Source organism: Nuphar pumila, chromosome 2, assembly GCF_984573655.1.
Source record: "Nuphar pumila chromosome 2, dmNupPumi1.hap1.1, whole genome shotgun sequence".
Classification (NCBI taxonomy): Eukaryota; Viridiplantae; Streptophyta; class Magnoliopsida; order Nymphaeales; family Nymphaeaceae; genus Nuphar; species Nuphar pumila.
In genome coordinates this window covers 66,676,234-66,694,671 of record NC_143250.1, presented here as the reverse complement: position 1 = coordinate 66,694,671, position 18,438 = coordinate 66,676,234, and the positions used below count along the sequence as shown (strand labels likewise).

Below are 18,438 nucleotides of genomic sequence, written 5' to 3'. Positions count from 1 at the left end.
CTTAATTAGTTAATTTATTAGGTTTTAGTGAATTTACTAAATTCCTTAATTTTCAATTTAGATTTTAGATTTATTTTAAATCTTGAATTTTATACCTAAACCTAATCCAAATCCAAATCCAAATCCATCAAACTTAATTTGGATCTAATTCCACATACTAAGTCCAAATTTATTTGTAATTAAATTCAATTCCAATTCCAATTCCAAATCCAAATTCCATTTAAATTCTAATTTGCATGAGTTTAACCCCGAGTTAAATTTAAGTCTCAATATAACTCTAGTTAAAATTCTCATTCAATGAAATAAACTTTTAAATTAATATACTCAGTTAATTATAATCCCAATGCATAATGGAATGAATAAAAATCATTAAATGAGACATAAAAATTATCTTTATTTATTAAAATAATTATTGGAAATTTTATGGGTATTACAAAAGGCACTTAGCATAATATCTAGCAATTGCTCAAAGTTCTAGTTTTATCTTGAGTACTTTTGTTCATGATGTTCTTATTCATCACTGATATTTCATAATTCTCTGATCCCTTTCCATTTTCCCCATATTTAATTCTCATGATTTCAATGTCTCAGCTTTGAACCTGTCACTTACCTATTTGTTATTATTTTTGCGCTTCATTTTGATAAGCTGAATCATCTGTTATGATTTCTTCCATATTTTCAATTTATACCATGCTAATGTGACACATTTCTGATGTCTAAAATTTTGATTTTTATACAGAAAATATAGGTCTGGTGAGTGTGTGTGTGTGTGTGTATGTGCACGCACACATGTGCGTTATCTATATACTAACTTATCTATGGGTAGGCTACAGTAAGGCCATAGTGCTTGTCTTTTGCAGGAGTATCAGTCTATTTACCATGTTACTGCGAGAATCTCTACAGATAAATCTTGTGATGAATTAAATTTCCTTTTGGAAAAATCCCAGGAAAAATCAGCATATGTAAAAAATTGAAAATATGAATGTAAAAACTGTAAAGAAAGCTATAAAATCATAAAAATATAGACACATTTATATTATGTTAATATCATGATAAAAATGCGATATCTTAAAATCTAGTATTTTTTTTAAATGATCTCTTTTTGGGAACTTATTGGTTTTTCAAAATATCACCAATGATTATTGCATATTCGATATAAGCTATATCACAGGGATACACCAGTGACACGACCAGTCATGCTATGATATGTTATATGATAAGTTGAATTTGCAATACAATGTGGCAACTATTTGAATTGATTTTAATCGGAAAGCAATTAGTTGCATGCAGTACTAATAATTTCTTAACCTGCCTATATAGGATAAAAATGGTTTGTTGTGAATTGCAGATGACATAAGTAATCCCTCCTGGAGCTGTAAAAACCATGACTGCTCTCAACCATGTTCAGGTGCAGGCAATGCTCTTGTTCTCCCTAATTTTTTAATCCTTGTTATCATTCTTCTTCTTGTCAAGGATTAAATGAGCATATCTTATTTTTTCATGTTGCCAAGAAGCGGATTCTGTAAAACCCATGAATATTAAAGAATTTTCAATGAAATAAAAATGTGTGTTTACGTGAGATAATATGGTTTATGAGATATTCAATGTGATTTTGAGGCTTGCGGGCCAGTCGAGCGAACCCAATAACGAATACTGGAAAGGGTACTTGGATCCGGACTTTGACGAGATCCAATGATCTGACCCGGTTCACGAGGCCAAGTAAGGAAACCCGATGGTTTCGGGATGACAGCGTGAGATCCAAAGCACATTTAAAGTAAGCGAGCGCAAGTTTAAAACCAACGGGTGAAAAATCCACTTGAAAATGAAAGAAATCCATCAACAAGGAAAAACGTCCCAATATGACATAAAAAGAATATTTTTGCAAAAGTAAACACCAAGTGATGGTGTGGTGTTGTGGTAGGACACACGGTGTGTGATACCACCACCCAAGTTCAAAACCCCTTGTGCATAAATTATTTTTTTTCAAAAAAGTGATGATTTCTACCTTTGGTGAAAAGGGTAAAAACGTGGGATTATGTTACGCCTAAATTTTTGGCTTTTTCATCTAGCTCTACCAAGGATTGAGGAGAATCCCAGGCGACATGGAAGAGGGATACCCATAAAGCAAATAGTGAGGGAAGTTAGAGGAAATCATGCCAAAGAGAGGAGAGGGCATTGTTGGAAATAGACATCACCCACCAAAAACGTGAGATTTGGGTGAAGATTTAATGCTTTGAAAATTTAGTAACTTCCCTCTAGATAGAGGACTTAAATGAGAGATTTTTGGTAAGGAGTTACATTAGACGTCTCTCTCTCTCTCTCTCTCTCTCTCTCTCTCTCTCTCTCTCTCTCTCTCTCTCTCTCTCTCTCTCTTTCTCTCTCTCTCTCTCTCACGGTGGTGGTCGACCTCCATTGTTGGACTGTGTGGACCTCCTTTGCTGAACGCGTGAATATCCATTATCGACGTGGGGTGCCGCTCTAACGAAGAGAAGGGGTTGCAGCCTTGCCGTCGTGAGACTCCAAAGAGGTAAGGAGCATTGCTATTTGTATGTAAGTGGTTGATGCCTTGTTGCACATCTATGTTGCAATATCATGGAGTTTACGTGACAAGGACCACCTATATGTAGGAATGTTTAGGGCCTCGAAACCCAGGTGGCATGAGCTGAAACACCTACTCGCCAATAGGTCAATATGTAGTGGTTCAGCCGATGGTTCTCACCCATGGCCAACGTTGGGGCACTGGGGTGTTCTTTGTAAGGGCATTATGTTCCTATGTGTGTGCCTGGTGATATGTAGTACTCATATCAAAACCTACAGTTCGAATCTATGTAGGAAAATGCATATATTTTTGGTGTGGGTGTTAGTCATGACGGATTCAAGATCAAAACAAAAATAAAGTAGGCAAATGGCGTGGAACCTTAAGTATCTCGGATTATTATTCATGAAATTATTGTTTAGTTGTATTTTCTTGTTCAATACACTTTTCATACTTTGTAGATTGAATGATCTTAATCAAGTCTGAAGTTATGTATACGTGATTGCAATATTACATCATAGAAAAATAAAGATATATCATTCCTATAGGGTAATTCGATTGGATTTGATGTTTTTGAATGTGGAACACACCTATATTTATAGTTGAAAGATTCCATACATTGAGAATGAAAGGAGTGGCAAAATAGTCCATGTAGAATAATCAAAATGTTTGAAAAATAAAAAGATACGCCCTTTTAAAAGTTACAGAAAAATGGCAAAATTAGTCGACTGGAATAATAGTTAGTCGACTGATAATATGTTCAGTCGACTGATAAAACCTTCAGTCGACTGCTGCTAAAATTTCCAGGAAACAGACACTTTGTTCAGTCAACTGATAAAACCTTCAGTCGACTGATGCTAAAATTTTTCCAGAAAACAGACATTCTGTTCAGTCGACTGATAAAACCTTCAGTCGACCGATGCTAAAATTTTCTATATAACAGACATTCTGTTCAGTCGACTGATAAAACCTTCAGTCGACTGATGCTAAATTTTTTCCAGAAAACAGATATTCTGATCAGTCGACTGATAAAACCTTCAGTCGACTGATGCTAAAATTTCCAAAAAATTGATATATGTTCAGTCGACTGATAAAACCTTTAGTCGACTGCTGCTAAATATTTCCAGAAAACAGACATTCTGTCTGGTCGACTAATAAAACTTTCGGTCGACTAATTTTATGATCAGTTGACTGATAAAACCTTCAGTCGACTGCTGCTAAATTTTTTCAGAAGACAGACATTCTGTCCGGTCGACTGATAAATTCTTCGGTCGACTAATTTTACAAAAAAATAACGTTTTGCTTAGAAGATTTGAAGCAAAAAGGTTGGTCGACTGGTGAGTCTATTGGTCGACTAATAAACATGAAAAATTAAGTAAAGAGTTTTCTAAAATGATTTTCATGAAGGGTTCTTTTAGAAAAGTTCCCCTAAAGACTTTTTAGGTGAAATGAAATTGAAATATCTACGAAGAAAATAGTTTTGATGGTAAACTAAATATGTGATTCACATATGGACCTTAGGATTATGTCCAATACATGGAACACACATGATACAGATATTTACACAACGAAGATCATTTCTTGTTCAGGATAATATAAGAGTTCAAAAATGAACATGTGGTTTTGCAAAATATTGGGAGTGCCAGATAAGCACTTAATAAATGATAAACTTGGATAATGACATGTTGCGGCGTAACCAATGGGGGTACGAAACGTACACTCGAGCTAATAAACAAAAATTTAAAATGCCGAATGTATAAGTACTCGACACAAAGTTGAACCAAAATTCTGAGAAATGATGGTTGCCGTCTATTGGGCTTCTAGTGAGTAATTTGCATACACTAAGATCACCCCAAATGTGGGTTGGGATTTCGGAAAACCCCTATGGTGTAATGACTCGCACTAAGAATTTAACAAAATACAAAATATGCATTACATAACCTAAATATGGGATTCTGGGTATACCTGAAAGATGGTATATGTTACTGGTTTCCTAGGGTTCTGGGTACATCTGAAAGACGATGTATGTTACTGGATCCAAACAAAACAAGAATGAAAATTATGCACATATATAATAATTATGGGATTCTAGGTATACCTGAAAGACGGTATATGTTACTGGTTTCCCGGGATACTGGGTATACCTAAAAACGGTATATGTTACTGGTTTCCCAGGGCTCTGGGTTCTCCTGAAAGATGGTGTATGTTACTGGACCCCTTATAGTGCGATAGCTCGCACTTGGTTATAAAGAAAATATAAAATGAAATATAAAACCTTCGAGACTCTGGGTATACTTGAAAGACGGTATATGTTACCGGATTCTTCGGGCTCTGGGTACACCTGAAAGATGGTGTATGTTACTGGACCCATGGTCTACCTTGGAGAGGGTAGGTGGTACAAACTTCATGGGCGTTCGTGTTTTCGTGAGAGCTAGGCGTCTCATCGTATGGTCTTGGTCCGCTACGAGGTCTATGCCTGTGCGTACCCACAGGGTAAGAGTAAGTTAAGCATTAGATAATTTAAGTTGACTAAAAACTTGTCTCTGAAGAATTATATACTGTTGATTTGGCTTTAGTGAAACTTGTGGAATCTACAACTTGTATTAATGTAGATAAATATACTTTTAGTTCAATCATCTTTTGCACTGTATCATGAATTAGAAATCATAATTATCTTCTTAGAATGATATAAACTTCCATGCTAGTTATATCTGCAGTTGTTGCACATATTTGTACACAGGACACTAAGCACCACATATAAATACATTGCTTCTTACGCAGACAGGGGAGTCTGACCCTTCTGCTTTAAATGTTTTTCAGGCAACGCATAAATGAAGCATCGTGGCATCGCATTTGGAAGTAGTCAAGAGATCTCAGTTTTTCAGTGTTTTCTGTTTGAACTCTGATTTGTAGATTTACATTTCTGTTATGGGATGTAATTAATGACATTAATGTTTCAATTAATGAATGGTATCTCTAGTACTTCTCTGTTTTACCCTGTAATGCACCCGACTTGTGTTTTTCGCACTTCCGCTATTTCAAAAAAAAAAAATTTTACTCCAAAATTTTCACTATAAAAAGTTGGGGCGTTACAGATTCGGTGTTGCATGTTGTTGTGTCAAAGTTGTTAATATATAGTTTTAGGTGCAGTCAATTTCAGAAAATGGGATTCAGATGGTACAGCCTTGCACTCTAGAAAACCTGAAGAATGTGCAGAATGATTTTAGGTCATTGGAGAACAAGCATGTCTAACAATAGCCATTGTAGAACTTGCGCTTTTGGAGTCCTCAGTGGATGAATTGATTCAATTTTTAGCATCATTATTTGATATAAATATCATTATGGCCAGTGTAGTTTGATATTCAATGTATGGATTTTGCTACTTCTTTTATGCTCTGTTTGGGAGCCTTGAATTGGAGTTATGTTGTGGTTTCCATCAGTGCTCTCATGTCCTTTGCTGTTTGGGTGCAGTATTGCTGTCAAAACACTGCATCTGGAACGATGTAGTTGGCAGCCCCAACACCACACTACAACACCATTCGCAAGAGGATGTTTTTGGCAACTCTATCCTCAACACTGTATCTTTTTACAAAACCATATTGGAGCTATGCATGGCAACACAAGATGATCTTACACCCCAAAAGCAAAAAACTGAAAATAGTAGCCTTTTTCATCATAACAATGCACATTTTCATTTCAATATATCTAGGTTGGATCAAGGTTGATCCTGGCTTTGCCGGGATTGGATACTTTCATCACAATCTTCTTGTTTAATGAATCTTGTCATGCTTAACCAGTAATATTTGGGATTTACAGATTTCAAAGGAATAAGTGCTTGTGACTTGGATATGATCATAATCAAATTCATACATTTCCAGATTGGTAACTTGACAAGCTAATAGCTTATCCAAAAAAAATATGACAAGCAAATAACTTGATAAACAAGCATCAAATGTGATCTGGATGTATGTGCACAAACATATCTTAATGGCAATCTAATTTTTAGCATTATGCCAAACACCATAGTCTCAGAAATTGCTGCCTCACGTGATAGTCATACAAATTACAATCTATGTAGCTGCACGAACATGCACGTCCATCTGCACAGAGATGGTTTACTACAGGCAACATAAGTGCATGTCCACTTTTATAAGTACCCATTTCATCCTTGTATCGCTTCTGATCAGCCAATGTCATGGGCTCATACCACTCTTCCTCTTCAGTCGCATGCACCCATAACATTATCAACAGAGGTTAAGCTTTTTTCCTTGTTATCATCATAGGTTAAGCATTGGTCACAGAGTGATACTTTGTGTGCATGAAATGTTGAGACTTCCCTGAACCAGACACTCTTTGTAAAGGCTTGTAATTACAGGATTTTCAAAAGGATCAACAACCAATACCTGAGAAATGTCATCAAACTTTTAAGTCAGCTTACCTTGTCCACTTGAATTCCCTTCAAAAGGTAATAATTTGCAGATTATGCACAAAAATCTGGTCTGTAATATATACACTAAATATGTCTAAAGGGTCTTATACATGCAAGAGTAAATATGAGAATTTTGCATTAGGACATGTTGCTATGTTACTGAGGCATCAAGTCAGAGTTCATCAACACAAGATAGATGATGTTATAAGTCACCACTCGAATGAGCAATAAAAAATTAAGACTTCAACAAATTCTATCACAAAAATCATAAACCCAAAGAACAAGTTTGTTATAAGTCAACACTAGAAACACACATTAATCCCCTTCATATGTAACCCTCACAACCCTCAATACTAGAAACACATATTAATCCCCTTCATGCGTAACCCACACAACCCTCAACACTAGAAACGCACCCCCAAAATTCAATCTCCATCGCAAGATGCAGAAACCCAAAATCAAACAGAAACATAGTCGGATCCAAAATCGACAGTCAGATTGAAAAATAAACAGAAACAGAAAATCAATAGAGCAAGATGCAGAAACCCAAAATGAACGGAGAGAGGACAAAGGGCATACTCGGTGATGTTGGTCCGATTGTTGCAAAGAGGTCAAACCAGACAAATGAAGCCCAAAATATCAATTACCGCCAACAATAGAACCCAAAAACATCCTCAATTCTCAGCCAAAACTCCAAAAAAATGGCCAAGATTAATACCAAAAGCTTAGTAAAAAATGACCCTATTGCAATTGATCCAATCCATCAATAGCCCTTGATGAGATCAGAATCAACATATTTCAACAATCTGGACACTGTTCATCATCAAATCTAGAAAATACCAAAAAAAAACATAGAAAATTCAAATCTCAACCGATCTTCATGTTATGTCAAATCTGCAGCTACTTTATCCCTTTAAACATTAAGAACCTATACCATTCGATATTAAACCATTTGAAATTCTGCAAAACATATAAATCATCATAATAGAACAAGAAATAAAAAATAAAAAATAGAACTAAAGATCAAATTTGTACCTTTTGCATCAAAGAGAAGAGTTTCAACTCACTTTTGGGAACTCCATGTACCAAGTAAGCGTGCAACAATCCCAAAAAATAAAAAATAGAACAAGAACTAAAATTCATCTAGTAGTTCTATAATCAGATTGGAAAAATATACCTGGAAATGCTTTTGCAAATCCATCAGCCTTTTCGATCAACTCATCAACAGAAAGTGCAGTAATTGAAGCATCCTTGTCATGTCCAAGCAATGAAGAGGAAGGGTACATGTTGGTCCCCATTCAAAGCCCCCTCCCTGTCTCCATAGAAATAGCCAGTTGATCATCTGGAAGGGTAACAAGTACATGAGCAAGAAAGAAAGTTGACGTGAAAGGAGCAAAAGAGTAGCAACTCCCCAAGACAATCTGGTCTCAAATTTGTGGTATTGAACTTGGACCCATAGCGAAGCTATCAGATTTTGAGTTTGGATGACAAAAAACTAGGAGAAAAACTTAAATCTTAGACCACAAATGTCGCTCAGGTTTATGTATATCAATTGAAATCTTTCAACTGAGCACATCTTTCATCATTAAAAGAAAAAAAGAACAAACTTCCATGTCGAAAGTTTTCTCTTCCCGTTGATAACTGTGGTCAAGTTTTAATAAATCAGATATACCAGTTATTATCTTCACATTCACACCAAGATTGAGAGCTCTAAGGATGGTTTATGCACTATCATGCCTCGGTGGATCAAACAATGGCAACAACCCTACAAATTGCCATGGTCCACCAGAACTCTCCGTTTTCTCAAGAATCCCCTGATGCAAATTAATAAATCATATAAGCAGCATTTTATTAAGAAATTTTCATTCAATAAGCGAAATAAGGATAGGTTGACATACCTGTCTTGCCACAGCCAAAGATCGAAGTCCACATTCAGCAAACTTATCAATCACAGCATGAACCCTTTTCCTAACATCTTCCTTGGCATTGCAAAGATTCAGCATCTGCTCAGTAAGCACAATACCATAATAAAGAAATTTATCATCTCCATGGTTAATTATAGAATATTTTTGCAATACTTTAATTTGCAGGGAATTTGAAAATCAATATCAATTGCTGGTTACCTGCTCAGGAGCACCTTTGCTAGCACAATGCCCGGTTCCATCTGCTTCGATGTATGTGAGAGATGTTCGCCTGTCCACAGGGTTGAATGGCAGGAAGTGAACCTCTCTTATACCTTCTCAGGCCTGCACAAACAATGAGTTGCCTTGACTTAAAATTCAGTACTTATTAAATGATAAAGAACATCCTTTGATTTCCATGACTACCTCCTTTGGGTCTGTCGATATTTCAACCATTGCAGCATTAATAGCATCCTGGTTTTCAGTTCTTGTCGATACCTTTTGCAAACACCTAAAGTTGTCAAAGCATGTTAAAATTGTTGTTCGAACCTTATGAAAAATGGATTTCAGAAAAGAGATCTCAAGCCTAGAGGCACGTTCTTAAGATCGCTATCTTTAGAACTTCAATCGCCCCACTCCGGGAATTCCGAAGATGCGAAAAAGGGTTTTGTTACGACTGAGTTTCCAGGATACAACTAGGCTTAAACCTCAAGAGAGTCACTGTTTCACAAGAACAGATGATCTCTCCCACACATGAACTCTGCAAGCCAAACTGAGAAGAAAGAAAGGAGAAAATTGGAGAGTCAGAAATTCTGATAGATCAAAAGACCGAAAAGGAAGAGATTTATAGACTTGTGAGAAAGGCCAAAACGTTTTGAGATAAATGAGATTAATGGCCATAACCCAGACGGTTTGAAAATAAGACGAAAAGGTCCTTGAACGGTCACCCACCTTTGATTGTCAATCAAAGGCCTTCAAAACCGTCCAACATTCACAAAGCGCCATAAACCCAATATAAATGCTATTAAAATCTTTCAAACGACCAAATATCTCAAAACCGAAAATCCAAAACGGACATTTGCACCTCGCACCGCTGCGAGCGTGCAAAGTGCAAAGTGCGCCATCAAAATGCCACATTGCGCCTCAAGCGCCCTTGCGCACACACACGCGCGCGTGCGCGCGAACGGCGCGTCTGTTGCTGCATGATGCGCAGCAACGTTCGCAATCTACTTAAAGACTCAAGGCTTACCAAAGTAAAGAATAGATAACAAACTCTCTATTTAAACCTCTTGAAAAACTTTTCTCTCTTAGATATGGGACTAAACTTTTTCAAAACACTTTTGGTAGTGAACAAAAACATCAAGATTTAATATTTTAAAACTTTCCTAACAATCCCCTACTAGTTTTAAAATATATTTGGCTTGCATAGAAACTTATGCATCAGTGAGAGTGTCTGCAGGACTTGAACCCCCACTATTTGAAAGAAAACCTAAATTAACCAAGGTGCTAAGTGAACTTACCTTGAACTTAGCTCCTTATATTGTTAACGGAGTTTTTCAATCATACATAGGTTTCCAAAAGTTCAATTGTGTGGATTTCATGTTGGCACATTTAGAGCCTTGTGCTTCCCTGGATTCATGAGTGCTCTAGAGAATTGTCAATTCTTATAAGAAATGGCTCACACTTCTACACTCATATAGGTGAGTCTGTCTAGGTGTACTGTAACACACACCTTAGCCTTAAGGCCTACAAACTCATTAAGAGCTATTAGCTCAACCCTCACATTAGTTACAGCTCATGAGCACACATCAGTAATGGGCTTACATAAATATGCTCAATATCTGTCATTCACCAATTCGTTTCCCATTGAACCTATGCATGTGGGATCTCCAACGCTCTAGGTTGGGTATCCTTAGGTGATGACTTAATTGGCTTAATTCTCATTCCCCTCGATGTTTTATTGATGACATCTCTCGAAAGGCCTTTCGTAAATGGGTCTGCCAAATTTTGACATGACTTCACATATTTCAATGATATAATATTGTCATCAATCATTTGTCTTATAAAACTGTGTCTTAGACTAATATGTTTAGACTTCCCATTGTATTTCATATTCCCTGCTTTACATATAGCTGATTGGCTATCACAAAACATTGATATAGCAGGTATAGGCTTCTCACCTAGTGGAATATCCACTAGCATATTCTTAAGTCATTCAGCTTCTCTACAAGCAGATGCCAAAGAAATAAACTCAGATTCCATTGTAGAATGAGTTATATAGGTCTGTTTCTTAGACCCCCATGCAACTGCTCCTCCACCAAGGGTAAAAACCCAACCACTCATAGACTTGGAATCTTCAAAGTCGGTATTCCAACTTGCATCACTATACCCTTCAATAATAGCAGGAAACTCGGTATAGTGAATTCCATAGTCTAAAGTATGCTTAAGATATCTAAGAATCTTGTTCACTGCATTCCAGTGTTGATGACCAAGATTATTAGTGTATCTACACACTTTACTCATTGCATAGGCAATATCAGGCCTTGTGCAGTTCATTGCATACATAAGGCTACCTACAACACTGGCATATTTTAATTGTTGAACACTTGCCCCAACATTAGGAGTCAATTTCATATTTGGATCATATGGGGTGCATGTTGGTGAACTATTAAGATATTCATACTTTGTAAGAATTTTCTCAATATAATGTGATTGACATAATACAATGCCATTATTATTTCTTATAATTTTGATTCCTAAAATAACATCTGCCACACCCAAATCTTTCATACAAAACACTGAAGATAAAAATCTTTTTGTTTGATTTATGCATTCACTATTGAAACCCAAAATAAGCATATCATCAACATATAAACAAATAATGATAATTGAGTTACAATCTACTTTACTGTAAACACATTTGTCAGCATCATGAATTTTAAAACCATTATGTACCAGAGCATTATCAAATTTTTCATGTCATTGCTTAGGGGCTTGCTTTAATCCATATAAGGATTTCTCAAGTTTGCAAACTTTGCGCTCTTGCCCTAGCACTACAAAACCTTCAGGTTGCTCCATATATATCTCTTCATCTAATTTTCCATCCAAAAAGGTTGTTTTCACGTCCATTTGATGGATTTGAAGCTTATATATGGAAACCATGGCAATCAGAATTCTAATAATAGATATTCTGGTTACAGGAGCAAAAGTATCAAAATAATCAATACCTTCTTTTTGTTTAAAACCTTTTGCAACCAAACGAGCTTTAAATTTATCAATTGTACCATCAGCTTTTAATTTCTTTTTGAAAATCTATTTGCAGCCAATAGTTTTGCAACCAACAGGTAAATCCACTAATTTTCAAAATTGTTAGACATAATTGATTCTATTTCATCATTAATAGCTTCTCTCCAAAAGGCAACATCTTGAGAAGACATTGCTTCTTGAAAAGACACAGGATCATTCTCAATTAGAAATGTATAAAAGTCAGAACCAAAGTTAGTTGGTTTTCTAATGCGTTTACTGTGTCTAACTTCAGTTTCTGGTTCATCAGCACAATCATTAGAATATTCAATCATGACATTAAAAGGATGTTCATCTACTGTAATGTGATTGCCATCAAGAAGAGAACCAAATGCATTTTTATGTTCTATGAAAGATGCATCTCTAGATTCTATAATAACATTATTAACAATGTCTAGAAATTTATATGCTTTACTATGTTCAGCATACCCAACAAAAGCACATTTAAATGCTTTAGGTCCAATCTTCTTCCTTTTATTTTCTAGAATTTTAACATATGCTAAACAACCCCAAACACGAAAATAACTAAGATTAGGTTTCTTACCAAAACACAATTCATAAGGTGATTTTTCAGATTTGGAATAAGGAACTCGGTTAAGAATATAACAAGCAGAAAGTATAGCCTCTCCCCACAAGTTGGAATGCAAACCTGTATTAAGAAGCATAGCATTCATCATTTCTACAAGTGTTCTATTTTTCCTTTCTGCTACTTCATTCTGTTCAGGAGTTCTAGGAGCTGATGTTTGATGGATAATACCATTATCTCCACAGAATTTATCAAATTCTCCACCTAAGTATTCACCTCCTCTATTTGTTCTTAAATGTACAATCTTTGTTTTAAACCTATTTTGTACTTCAGCAAGATAAAGAAGAAATTTAGAAAATGCTTCAGATTTATATTTCAACAAATAAACATAACAGAATTTCGAGTAATCATCTATAAAGGTAATAAAGTACCTATTGCCACTACGACTCAAAACATTATCCATCGTACACACATCAGAATGCACTAATTCAAGCAATTTATAATTCTTTTCTACACTAGGAAACGGAAGTCTAGTTAGCTTAGTTTGAATGCATGTCTCACACTTATGTTTATGTTTTATTCTAACATGACAAGGAAGAAGACCAAAGTTATTCATATTATGAATGCAACGAGAATTTATATGTCCTAATCGTGAGTGCCAAAGAAAATAGGAGTCAACCATATAAACAGAAGTAGTAGCTTCATTTATGCTCATCTTGAACATACCACCAGTGGCAAACCATTTTCCTACAAAGATTTTTCCTTTGGTCACAGTTACAATCCCAGACTCAATAACAATCTTAAAACCATTTCGTGACAGGAGATCTGTAGAGATTAAATTTTTTCGAACTTCTGGAGCATAGTGAACATTCTCAAGTGTTAGGACTTTCCCGGAGGTGAACTTAATTTCCACACTCCATTTTCCCAGCACTTTAGTTGAGGAAGAGTTTCCCATAAAGAAATTGCATCCCTCCCCCACTACTTCATACAACTTGAACAAGTTCCTGTCGTTTGCCACATGAACAGTGCTTCCAGTATCCAGGTACCAGTTCTTATTTGCAGCCACCATAAAGGTTTCAGAGATTACAACAACAAGCCTCTCTTCTGACTCATTTGGCTTAGGATCAATCCTCTTCCGTTCTCTGCATTCTCTAGCAAAATGGTCAAACTTGCCACAAACATATCAACTAATTTTCTTTTTATCAGTTGGCTTTTTTCCTTTCACGAAATTCTTTTTTATTTTCTGGGTTTTCATGATTTTGCCACCCTTGTTACTAACAAAATTCACTTTAGGATAACTTTCTTTAGGACTCGAATTCTTTTTGTCACGAAGACGAGTCTCTTCCTCAATTCGGATGTCCTTAAGAAGACCATCTAAAGTGATTTTCTCATTTTTATGTTTTAGGTGATTCTTATATTCTTTCCAGGAATCCAGTAGTTTTCCAATGATGACAGCAACTTGGAAGTCATCATCAAGATACATACATTCTCATTTGATCTTATAGGCCAGTATTTGCATCTCATGAATTTGAGCAAGTATAGGCTTATCATCAACAATAGAAAAATTAACATATTGATCTACGATAAACCTTTTGTTACCAACATCTTCTGCATTGTACTTGATCTCGAGAGCATTCCACAACTCTCTAGCCGACTCCAATGGTGAAAACAGGTCAAAGAGAGAATCAACTAAAGTGTTCAAGATGTGCCCTTTGCATCTGTAGTTGTCAGTATGCCACTTCTCTCGCTCTTTCTTTTGTTCTTCTGTCTCAACTTCTCCAACAACGACAGTGAGATAGGGCTTTTTGAGAACATAGTCAATATGCAGCTCGGACAGCAAGAAAGAGACCTTTGATTGTCACCGCTTGAAGTTTGACCCATCAAATCGATCGAGTTTTTCAAGGTCACGGCTAAGCAGATTGATGGAGTTGGATGTTGAACCAGAGGCCATATTGAAGTTCTAAAATTGTTGTTCGAACCTTGTGAAAAATGGATTTCAGAAAAGAGATCTCAAGCCTAGAGGCACGTTCTTAAGATCGCTATCTTTAGAACTTCAATCGCCCCACTCCGGGAATTCTGAAGATGCGAAAAAGGGTTTTGTTACGACTGAGTTCCCAGGATACAACTAGGCTTGAACGTCAAGAGAGTCACTGCTTCGCAAGAACAGATGACCTCTCCCACACATGAACTCTGCAAGCCAAACTGAGAAGAAAGAAAGGAGAAAACTGGAGAGTCAGAAATTTTGATAGATCAAAAGACCGAAAAGGAAGAGATTTATAGACTTGTGAGAAAGGCCAAAACGTTTTGAGATAAATGAGATTAATGTCCATAACCCAGACGATTTGAAAATAGGATGAAAAGGTCCTTGAACGGTCACCCACCTTTGACTGTCAATCAAAAGCCTTCAAAATTGTCCAAAGTGCAAAGTGTGTCATCAAAACACTACATTGTGCCTCAAGCGCCCTTGCGCACACACGCGCGTGCGCGCGTGTGAACGGCGCATCCGTTGCTGCACGTCCGCAATCCACTTAAAGACTCAAAGCTTACCAAAGTAAAGAATAGATAACAAACTCTCTATTTAAACCTCTTGAAAAACTTTTCGCTCTTAGATATGGGACTAAACTTTTTCAAAACACTTTTGGTAGTGAACAAAAACATCAAGATTTAATATTTTAAAACTTTCCTAACAAAAACAATGAATCAACCTGAACAAAAGAAGGTTGAAAGAAAGGTTAAGATCCAATAAATCGAAACTTCAACGAAAACTTACTTTAAGAAAAAAAAAACCTTTTCACAGAAATTACAGCATAAGAAGGAATGAACACAAGGGATTTCCAGATCCAACCTTCTGAACAAGCTTTCTGCCTCATTCGGAGCCACCTGCCAACAGAATACCACCGCCCCTACCCCTCCCGACGGTCACCGCAGAAAACATCAACCAAAAAGAAAGATAAAACGAGAAAAAACAAAACTTTGAGCAAGGAACCAACAGGAAAAACCAGTGATTGTGAAAAAAAAAAACAGAGAAAGTCAGAAGAAGAATGGACTAAATGCAGAAGCGACGCGGAACGAGAACTCGCGGGTGAAGTGAGGATTCCTCTGTTCGGGTTGTCCCTCCTCCCATCGTCGGAGCGGCCAGTGGGATCACCTACGACCCCCCACCGCTCCGACGCCGATCATCCTTCCGATCGTCCTCATCATCCCTACTCCAATCATTCTGATCGCTCAGGACAGAGTTGGGGAAGAGGGAAGGCATGAAAAAGCGGGAGGGAAAAAATTTGTTTTCCCCCCAAAACTTTTATAAGATTTACTGGCGTAATCTAACGTTGCGACAGAGAAATTCATTCGGTTTTTACTGACGCAAACTGCATTACGCCAACGAAAGAATTTTCGGTGGTGCAATTCATTTCTGCGCCAAGAAATGCGACTTACTAGATTTTCTAGATTTTCAGAATTCCTCGCACTTAGAGAGAACATAAGAATTCTTAGACTTTCTGGGAAGTTTGAAAATCAAGAAATCATGGATATATTTTGCTAGCCTGAAGGAAGTGGACAATCTGTCAACAAGATGTCATCTTTGTCACTGTTCTGAGTTGTAAATAGATTACTCGGTTAAGTCTTATCAGATTGATTGAGAACACTCATGATCTGGCTGTTGGTCTTGACTTTCGATTCTGCGCTCACCTTGACCAAGGTGTCCAGTCTCTTGAAGGCTTGCAGCCCTAAATAACTAGGTAACTTTGTTACAGTGACACGCCATTTAATTAGAGTGCATGACACGTTGACATGGTATGCACACTGACGCAACTCTGACATGTATGAACATTATTTTAATAATATATATATATATAAAAATATTAAAAAATAATGTTGTTACTGATTAAAAAATTAAAATTATCTTCCCACGTGTCTTATTTTGCAAAAAGAAAATAAAAAAGTCTTTGCTCTGGGTTGCTAAGGATGGCAGTGGACTGGAGAAAAATGTCTCACCTTGTTTGCACTGAGGATGGAGAACATGAAACAGGGAGGGAGGTGGGGATGAAAGTTAAAATAAAAACCAGTAGGGGGATGAACTTACGCTTCCCCTACCCCATCCCTAATCACCATTAGTAAAATGCTAAAATACTCATTAGGGATGACAGTAGACCAAGGGAAAATGGGTCCCACCCTGCCTCATCCTATTTGGACCCAGGATGGAGGACATGAAACAGAGATGGAGGTTAAAATCAAAATGCCTGTGGGGATGGAGGGAATGCCTGTGGGGATGAAGGCGGGGATGGAGGGAGAAATGTTGAGACGGGATGAGTGTGGAGACCTTGTCCCCCCCACCCCCTGACCGGTCCATTGCCATCCGTATGGGTCACTCATATCTCATATCTTTCTGATATACCACTTGAGGGGTGCAGGTAAATGTTTCAATCGTCCACGGGTCAGAAACCTAACCACGTTCTACCTGCCCTACTTACTTACTGTTGCTATCCTGACAATGTAAAAACTATGTGAGCTTACCCTTCAACCATTGAAATTTTCAATGGCTGCCTTAAGTTTGTTAGCTTGCGAATGCATGGTGTCAATTGAAAATAATTATTTTGATTGTCATGTTGTTGAATTGAAACAATCAACTAGAACAGCATGAATGCTTATTTGGTAAAACCTGGTTTAAACAAGGTTTTGGAAAAAACAGGTAACCCTCGTTTTTACGGCTATATTTTTTTAAAAAAACATTCTTTTGTTTTTGAGTCATTTTTTATGTAATGTGTAAGACCTGTAAATTTTCAATAAAAAATTTGAATAAATTCATGAGGTATTTTATGTGAAAATAGACGAATCGATTTCAATGGACCAGTTATACTTAGGATATACATATCCTTACGAATATATGTTCAAACAGTTAGGAAGTCATAACTTTCTTAGTAAAATTAAGAGATTTGTACGAGCCAACTTTGCATAATTTTTAGTGTCCTGTCGCACCTGATCACCCTCCATCTGTGAGGCCCAAGCAACGCAGCAGTACACTAAAAGTCTGCAATTACATTGGACCTGATCCTCCGCGATCGTAGTGAACTTTTAACTTGAAAAAGGTTTCGAAGGCGATTAGATGGAGTTACAATGGTGGTTCAAGCTCTGAAATTGTCCATGAAGACCAACAATACTCGCATAATAGGAGAAGTGTTGCTGAACTGCACCCACCTGAGATCTTTTGGAGCGACCAACAAAAGTTGGCTTGGGTGGATTAAAGCCCTAAGAGATGTCAGAAGGCAAAAGTTGGCTTGATGAACAATATTCAGAAACGGGTATTCTCTATGAATGGTCCTTGTGCTCAAACTTGCAAAGCTTTTGTTACATAACGTACAGGACGGGGGGGTTTGATTTTTGTGTCCCTTTGGGGTGTAAATTTTGTAGTCTTTTTTATCAATGAAAGGAAGGGGGGCACATCCCCCATCTGAATCTTATTCGGAAAAAAAGTTTGTTCTTCCTATGCCATTTTGTTTGTTAATATGTCCATGATTGATGCTTCTGTCCGGTTAATTACTCGCATAATAGATCTTTGTTCTGTTGGTCTACCTGGGTGTATTCTCCTTTTATTACTGATTAGAAGTTGAATGAATCCCAACTAGAATGACTATTTGATAAAAGCTGCATAATAATCATTTAACTGTAAAAGTGCATTGTCCTACGGTTGTCTCCCATAAGAGCATCTTCTTGTTGGGTTCTCATACCTCTGCTGTATGATCCTATTTAA

The 18,438-nt window shown here is 36.8% G+C and overlaps 1 pseudogene; it reads right to left on the bottom strand.

The window, feature by feature from the left end:
- Positions 1-6,544: 6,544 nt before the first annotated feature.
- LOC149845641 (plasma membrane ATPase-like) lies at positions 6,545-17,681 on the bottom strand (annotated as a pseudogene).
- Positions 17,682-18,438: the final 757 nt, after the last annotated feature.